Source organism: Drosophila suzukii, chromosome Y (assembly GCF_043229965.1).
Source record: "Drosophila suzukii chromosome Y, CBGP_Dsuzu_IsoJpt1.0, whole genome shotgun sequence".
Classification (NCBI taxonomy): Eukaryota; Metazoa; Arthropoda; class Insecta; order Diptera; family Drosophilidae; genus Drosophila; species Drosophila suzukii.
In genome coordinates, this window is record NC_092085.1 from 235,001 (window position 1) to 245,000 (window position 10,000).

Here is a 10,000-nt window from a genome sequence, read left to right on the forward strand (position 1 = left end):
GCCTTATAGGTATTATACCTATAAGCCATATCCATACGATTCATTTACTAGTGCCGCCCCTCACTAGGTTTATATATCTTATTGCATTGATATACAATTTATTCTTATTTATATGGCATTTATATGCCATATCTATACAATTCCTTCATATTTCGATGTATACTTGCTAGATTATACATTGATATGCCTTATAGGTATTATACCTATAAGCCATATCCATACGATTCACTTATATAAATATATGTATATTTTTCAATACATTATTTTTTTTCACTTTTGTATGGATTTTTATGCATATCCATACATTTATATGGATATGCTTGGCGGTCTTAATAGTATTGACAAACTTATATGCATAACATAGGTTTTGACCAATACGAGGAGGGGCCCGCCAACGACCACCTCCCTATAGTAGTTTTTGGACCCATGATCTTCTAAAAGCATGTTTACAGTACTAGTGTCACCCTCACTAGGTTTATATATCGTGTTTCAGTGATATACGGGTAAATTTTACCATTTATTCTTAAGTATATGGCATTTATATGCCATATCTATATAATTCAATCATGTTTTAATGTATATTTATTATATTATACATTATTATGCCTTATAGGTATTATACCTATAAGCCATATCCATACGATTCATTTACTAGTGCCGCCCCTCACTAGGTTTATATATCTTATTGCATTGATATACAATTTATTCTTATGTATATGGCATTTATATGCCATATCTATACAATTCCTTCATATTTCGATGTATACTTGCTAGATTATACATTGTTATGCCTTATAGGTATTATACCTATAAGCCATATCCATACGATTCACTTATATAAATATATGTATATTTTTCAATACATTATTTTTTTCACTTTTGTATGGATTTTTATGCATATCCATACATTTATATGGATATGCTTGGCGGTCTTAATAGTATTGACAAACTTATATGCATAACATAGGTTTTGACCAATACGAGGAGGGGCCCGCCAACGACCACCTCCCTATAGTAGTTTTTGGACCCATTATCTTCCAAAAGCATGTTTACAGTACTAGCGTCACCCTCACTAGGTTTATATATCGTGTTTAAGTGATATACGGGTAAATTTTACCATTTATTCTTAAGTATATGGCATTTATATGCCATATCTATATAATTCAATCATATTTTAATGTATATTTATTATATTATACATTATTATGCCTTATAGGTATTATACCTATAAGCCATATCCATACGATTCATTTACTAGTGCCGCCCCTCACTAGGTTTATATATCTTATTGCATTGATATACAATTTATTCTTATTTATATGGCATTTATATGCCATATCTATACAATTCCTTCATATTTCGATGTATACTTGCTAGATTATACATTGTTATGCCTTATAGGTATTATACCTATAAGCCATATCCATACGATTCACTTATATAAATATATGTATATTTTTCAATACATTATTTTTTTTCACTTTTGTATGGATTTTTATGCATATCCATACATTTATATGGATATGCTTGGCGGTCTTAATAGTATTGACAAACTTATATGCATAACATAGGTTTTGACCAATACGAGGAGGGGCCCGCCAACGACCACCTCCCTATAGTAGTTTTTGGACCCATGATCTTCTAAAAGCATGTTTACAGTACTAGTGTCACCCTCACTAGGTTTATATATCGTGTTTCAGTGATATACGGGTAAATTTTACCATTTATTCTTAAGTATATGGCATTTATATGCCATATCTATATAATTCAATCATGTTTTAATGTATATTTATTATATTATACATTATTATGCCTTATAGGTATTATACCTATAAGCCATATCCATACGATTCATTTACTAGTGCCGCCCCTCACTAGGTTTATATATCTTATTGCATTGATATACAATTTATTCTTATGTATATGGCATTTATATGCCATATCTATACAATTCCTTCATATTTCGATGTTTACTTGCTAGATTATACATTGTTATGCCTTATAGGTATTATACCTATAAGCCATATCCATACGATTCACTTATATAAATATATGTATATTTTTCAATACATTATTTTTTTTCACTTTTGTATGGATTTTTATGCATATCCATACATTTATATGGATATGCTTGGCGGTCTTAATAGTATTGACAAACTTATATGCATAACATAGGTTTTGACCAATACGAGGAGGGGCCCGCCAACGACCACCTCCCTATAGTAGTTTTTGGACCCATTATCTTCCAAAAGCATGTTTACAGTACTAGCGTCACCCTCACTAGGTTTATATATCGTGTTTAAGTGATATACGGGTAAATTTTACCATTTATTCTTAAGTATATGGCATTTATATGCCATATCTATATAATTCAATCATGTTTTAATGTATATTTATTATATTATACATTATTATGCCTTATAGGTATTATACCTATAAGCCATATCCATACGATTCATTTACTAGTGCCGCCCCTCACTAGGTTTATATATCTTATTGCATTGATATACAATTTATTCTTATGTATATGGCATTTATATGCCATATCTATACAATTCCTGCATATTTCGATGTATATTTGCTAGATTATACATTGTTATGCCTTATAGGTATTATACCTATAAGACATATCCATACGATTCACTTATATAAATATATGTATATTTTTCAATACATTATTTTTTTTTCACTTTTGTATGGATTTGTATGCATATCCATACATTTATATGGATATGCTTGGCGTTCTTTATAGTATTGACAACCTCATATGTATAACATAGGTTTTGACCAATACGAGGAGGGGCCCGCCAACGACCACCTCCCTATAGTAGTTTTTTACCCCGAGCTCTGCCAAAATCATGTTTACAGTACTAGTGCCACCCTTCACTAGGTTTTTATATCTTATTTCAGTGATATAAGTGTTAATCATTCTATTTATTCTTATGCATATGGCATTTAAAAGCCATATCTATACAATTCATTCATATTTCAATGTATATTTATAATATTAAACCATATTATGACATATAGGTATTATACCTGTAAGCCATATCTATACGATTCATTCACTAGTGCCGCCCCTCACTAGGTTTATATATCTCATTTCAGTGATATATGGGTAAACTCTATTATTTTTCATATGACACTTATATGCTGCCATATATATAAAAATGCATTTATATTTCAACGTATATATATTTACTATATTATACATTAATATGCCTTAAAGGTATTATATCTACTATAAGCCATATCCATACGATTCATTTATATAAATACATATATGTATAATTTTCTATACATAAATTTTTTTTTATTAATATATGGGTTTCCTAAGCATATCCATATAATCCATTTAGTCTTATATGGATTAGATTGGTCTTCTTTATTGTATTGCCAAACTCATATTGATAACATAAGTTTTGAACAATAAGAGCAGCCGCCAACCAACCAACCGCCGCTACCATTACTTACTTTTATATATGTCCTCTTTATTTTAATGGTCTCTTTATTTGAATTTCAATACCATAGGAATATTTATACATCGAATATGTTTGCCACTAATTTTTCGCGTCACTTATAATATGACGATACAGACTTGCTACCATAACATAAGTTTTGAACAATAAGAGGAGCAGCCGCCAACCAACCAACCAACCAACCACTGCTACCATTGGAGGAACATATACTTACTTATTATATGGCCTCTCTCTGTACTTTAATGGTCTCTTTACTTGAATTTGAATACCATAGGAATATTTATATACATCGAATATGTTTGCCATTAATTTTTCGCGTCACTTATAATATGACGATACAGACTTGCTACCATAACATAAGTTTTGAACAATAAGAGGAGCAGACACCAACCAACCAACCGCTGCTACCATTGGAGGAACATATACTTACTTTTATATATGTCCTCTTTATTTAAATGGTCTCTTCATTTGAATATTAATACCATAGGAATATTTATACATCGAATATTGTTTGCCACTAATTTTTCGCGTCACTAATAATATGACGATACAGACTTGCTACCATAACATAAGTTTTGAACAATAAGAGGAGCAGACACCAACCAACCAACCGCTGCTACCATTGGAGGAACATATACTTACTTTTATATATGTCCTCTTTACTTGCATTATCAAAATACCATAGGAATATTTATACATGGAATATGTTTGCCACTTTATCATCGCGTCACTAATAAAGATGACGATGCATTTTGTTTGTTCAATATTTATTTATAATAATATATTGATTTTTTTATAGGTCTCTTATATTACTAGACCTTTTGCTAACCACAAAGTGGCGCGCCGTTGCAAGCAAGCATAAATTATTATGCCGCTTGCAACATCTTTATTATCGAATCATCAAGCAAAGGATAAGCTTCAGTGGATCGCAGTATGGCAGCTGCTCAACCACTTACAACACCTTGCCTGTTACAAAAGTCGTTTACAATTGATTCTAGGCTTTGTCATTGTATTAAATAATGCTTTTATATGTAACTAGCGCGGCATCAGGTGATCAAAGATCCTCCCAATTTACTATGTTACAAATTACATTGGCATCACATCCATTGTCGTTTATAAAGTAAATTATAAACTTTAAATGGTTTAGAAGCCATACAATGCAAATTGCCCCTTATTTATCATTGCAGTCCAGCACGGATACGACCTTAGAGGCGTTCAGGCATAATCCAACGGACGTAGCGTCATACCACTGTTCGCTCGAACAAGTATTGTGCCATTGGTCCGTACCTGCGGTTCCTCTCGTACTACGCAGGAATGCTGTCGCAACAACGTTTTGTCATTAGTAGGGTAAAACTAACCTGTCTCACGACGGTCTAAACCCAGCTCACGTTCCCTTGCATGGGTGAACAATCCAACGCTTGGTGAATTTTGCTTCACAATGATAGGAAGAGCCGACATCGAAGGATCAAAAAGCGACGTCGCTATGAACGCTTGGCCGCCACAAGCCAGTTATCCCTATGGTAACTTTTCTGACACCTCTTGTTAAAAACTCTTTAAACCAAAAGGATCGATAGGCCGAGCTTTTGCTGTCCCTGTGTGTACTGAACACCGAGATCAAGTCAGCATTTGCCCTTTTGCTCTATGTGTGGTTTCTGTCCGCACTGAGCTGGCCTTGGGACACCTCCGTTATTATTTGAGAGATGTACCGCCCCAGTCAAACTCCCTACCTGGCAATGTCCTTGAATTGGATCATACCTGAGTAATTGGAGTTATACCAAATTTTCAAATCAAAAATACATAAATGCACCGTTTTATTAAAGAATTTGTTTGCGATTATATAACAAACTCGTGATACTTTGATCAAGAAGCTTGCATCAAAACCCAATACCATAAGATATAATAAATATATCCGTATAATGGCTAGGAAATGATACACGTTCCATTTAATCAAGTAAGTAAGGAAACAATAAGAGTAGTGGTATTTCATTGGCGATACCAAACCGAAGTCTAATATCTCCCACTTATTCTACACCTCTTATGTCTCCTTACACTGCCAGATTAGAGTCAAGCTCAAAAGGGTCTTCTTTCCCCGCTAATTATTCCAAGCCCGTTCCCTTGGCTGTGGTTTCGCTAGATAGTAGATAGGGACAGTAGGAATCTCGTTAATCCATTCATGCGCGTCACTAATTAGATGACGAGGCATTTGGCTATTTTTTTTTTTTTTTTTTTTTTTGATCGCTAAGGTATGGAAATCTTCGAAAGATACTAGGTCTGCCATCACCTTGTGTGGTCACAGTTTGTCTAGCATGCACGATTCATTGCTCTATCTGAACCTTCTTCACTTTGAGGGTTCCACAACGCATACGTACTAAAACCATCCTTATATGTTGTTGTTGTGCGATGTTTATGCCTTATTTGATGTTTTGCCAAGGCAGCCGGCATTTATATTTGAACCAAGGCATAAGCTACGTCCAGCCTCTTGAGTATCCACCATAATACATGAACTGTCTAAAACAGCCAAGACTTCCTCTTATTACCTGTATACTTATGATATGGCTATCATATTTATTAAGAAGGCCCTTCGCAATCAACCGTTTTACGGATTGACCACTCCAGATCCCCCGCCAGTTAATAGTGGCAGAATGAAACTCAATATCACCTGTCGCTACGAATTTGCGCCGCAATTCGCGTCTTATGTCCGGGGTATCGTATCTTTGGATTTTGCGCTGGTGCGCATCGTCCAAAGAGTGTCCGTCATTTGTCACCTGAATGTCGATCACATCAATGTGATTTGGTCGGAGTACCACCAGGTCGGGTTTATTGAGGCCGGATTCGCCCTGCAGACTTGGCTCAACAATGACCACGCAGCCTCTCTCCTCAAGTCCCCGCTTGATTCGATTTACTACGCAGTTGTGTCTAGCTACCCGCCTCCCATGCGAGCGATAGCATTTTTGCATGATGTGGTTTGATGTTTCGGGAGCATCACATCCTGCACGACACTGTCGATCCAATTCGTGCCTTCCCCTCGTAGTACGAGACTTCGTGGGTAGGGCATTTATCCGCAGTTTAATTCCGTCTCTATATTCCTTCCCTGTTAGCAAACGCGTGGGTTGACTAACCCATCCGTGTTGTGGACCATAATGGCCCGCTTCACGGAGACCGTGGCCATCAACAGACACGAACAATCTATTTGCCCAATACTCTTCTATTGCCGGACGTGTTAGCATTTCATTTTGTTCCGCTAGCAACCTAACTCGGGCCCTTTGCATTTCGTCTTCGATGAAAGAGCTGGCCACTTCGGATTGCTCGAAGTGAGGCCATTTTATATTGCTCAATCGTCTTAGACGAAGCATCGGAGCCATCCATCTTAGCGATGGAATCCCGAGTCCCCCACACTTTGGGGGGGCGTGAACGAATGCTATTGGCACATCCGGTGGTAAATCTAGCCATTTACGCACATAGAATCGTATCAATTTGTCGGATTTTCGTAACACACCTATCGTCACACTCCCAAGGGTTAGCTTGTGATAGAGTTGTGGGATAAGGACGGTTCGAAGGGCAAATATCTTCTGTTGAGGCTTAAGAGGGGCTTGTGACAACCTTTGTAGCTTTGGACCAATGTCCTCGGCTGGGTTGCACTTGACCCTCCCGTTTGCATTAAAAATGATGCCTAAATACTTCCACTCGTTAGTTCGCTTCAATGCCGGACACCCGTTCAAGCCGACTCGGAAGGTATGTGGATCTAACACAGTACACTTCTGTTTCGGCTGACCCTTAATACCGATAGTGAAACACTTGTCAGCATTAAGGGTGAGTCCAACAGTAGCCAGATAGCTAACTGTCTTGTCAAGCAGTTGTTGAAGCCCCATTCGAGTTTCCGCAAAAAGGACCAAATCGTCTGCAAACGCGGCCGCGTTTGTCATGGCAGTTCCAACCTTGGTACCAATTTCTTTGGGGTAGGCTCTAAGTAACCGGTCAATGACCAGATTAAATAGAATAGGAGACAAAGGGTCACCCTGCTTCACTCCTCTCGCAGGGACGAATCACATTGTGTCAACACCCGCTAGGGCCATCACAATGCTTTGTTTTAATTAGACAGTCGGATTCCCCAAGTCCGTGCCAGTTCTGAATTGATTGTTAATTGATAATCGTTATAATTAATAAGAACTAATTGGTTTAACCCAATTAGTATTCTTAAAAATTTTAGCAAGAAAGTTCCACAATTGGCTACGTAACTAAACTATCCGGGGAACAAGTGACCAACATAAATGCCAGACACTCTATTTACCCAGAACGAGCACATAAACCATGTTATTGTTTCCCAATCAAGCCCGACTATCTCAATCTTCAGAGCCAATCCTTATCCCGAAGTTACGGATCTAATTTGCCGACTTCCCTTACCTACATTATTCTATCGACTAGAGACTCTTCACCTTGGAGACCAGCTGCGGATATTGGTACGGCCTGTTGAGAAGTTTGCGTGTCCCCACCATAAATTTTCAAGGTCCGAGGAGAAAATATCGACACAACAGTATATGTCATGCTCTTCTAGCCCATCTACCATATCTCTCTGCGAAAGACTTCCATGGTAGTACGGCTATAAAACAGAAAAGAAAACTCTTCCGATATCTCTCGACGGCTTCTTTATGGTCGTTCCTGTTGCCAGGATGAGCACGAGGCCCATATTTAATAACAAACGGATACTCAACAGGTTACGGAATTGGAACCGTATTCCCTTTCGTTCAAAATTATTCAAGTATATTAATTAGCTTGATTTATATAATATAATATATTTGTATGGCATTTGTGTTTTACTTGAAAATTTTCGGCTTTCGCCTTGAACTTAGGACCGACTAACTCGTGATCAACCACTGTTCACACGAAACCCTTCTCCACTTCAGTCCTCCAAGGTCTCATTCGATTATTTGCTACTACCACCAAGATCTGTACCAATGGCAGCTCCATGCAGGCTTGCGCCAAACACTTCTACGCATACCATTGTACCTTCCTACTCACTAAAGTTTCAAAATTTATATCACAAGTAATATAAATCATCTACTTTAGCGGTAATGTATAGGTATACAACTTAAGCGCCATCCATTTTAAGGGCTAGTTGCTTCGGCAGGTGAGTTGTTACACACTCCTTAGCGGATTTCGACTTCCATGATCACCGTCCTGCTGTTTTAAGCAACCAACGCCTTTCATGGTATCTGCATGAGTTGTTAATTTGGGCACCGTAACATTACGTTTGGTTCATCCCACAGCGCCAGTTCTGCTTACCAAAAGTGGCCCACTGGGCACATTATATCATAACCTTGAACTTCATATCAAGAAAGTTAAGGTTCTTACCCATTTAAAGTTTGAGAATAGGTTAAGATCGTTTCGACCCTAAGGCCTCTAATCATTCGCTTTACCAGATAAGATTATTTTATATAACATTAAAATGCACCAGCTATCCTGAGGGAAACTTCGGAAGGAACCAGCTACTAGATGGTTCGATTGGTCTTTCGCCCCTATACTCAATTCTGACAATCGATTTGCACGTCAGAACTGTTTCGGTCTTCCATCAGGGTTTCCCCTGACTTCAACCTGATCAAGTATAGTTCACCATCTTTCGGGTCACAGCATATATGCTCAAGGTACGTTCCAGTTAGAGGCATAAATAATATAAATATAATTATACATAACTATATAGAACGCCCCGGGATTGTGTTAATTAGCTATAAATAGTTAAAAAACTAATCCCATTATTAGTCAAGTTAATTACGCTATTAGGTTTATATCCCAATAACTTGCACATATGTTAGACTCCTTGGTCCGTGTTTCAAGACGGGTCCCGAAGGTATCCTGAATCTTTCGCATTGTTAATCATACAAGTGCATATAATAAACACAAAAATCAATGATAATTATGCCATTATATAATTCCGAAAAATTAACGCACTGTATTCATATAAATCTATCAGCACTTTATCAAATTAATAACATTTATTCTGTGTTAAAATGCAAGCAAATTAATTTGAATAAACTATAAGTTATATTTTATGATAAATTTTGTATGCTAATAGATTACAATGTCCTTATATGGAAAAAATGCACACTATTATCATAATATTGTTTAAATATTACAATTTTAATGATGAATTTTCCATAACGGATATTCAGGTTCATCGGGCTTAACCTCTAAGCAGTTTCACGTACTGTTTAACTCTCTATTCAGAGTTCTTTTCAACTTTCCCTCACGGTACTTGTTTACTATCGGTCTCATGGTTATATTTAGTTTTAGATGGAGTTTACCACCCACTTAGTGCTGCACTATCAAGCAACACGACTCTTTGGAAACATCATCTAGTAATCATTAACGTTATACGGGCCTGGCACCCTCTATGGGTAAATGGCCTCATTTAAGAAGGACTTAAATCGTTAATTTCTCATACTAGAATATTGACGCTCCATACACTGCATCTCACATTTGCCATATAGACAAAGTGACTTAGTGCTGAACTGATTTCTTTTCGCTCG

General features: G+C 36.8%; 1 pseudogene; it reads right to left on the reverse strand.

Annotated features, from left to right (window-relative positions):
* Window positions 1-4,371: 4,371 nt before the first annotated feature.
* LOC139353819 (large subunit ribosomal RNA) overlaps window positions 4,372-10,000 on the reverse strand; it is a 5,718-nt pseudogene continuing 89 nt past the window's right edge.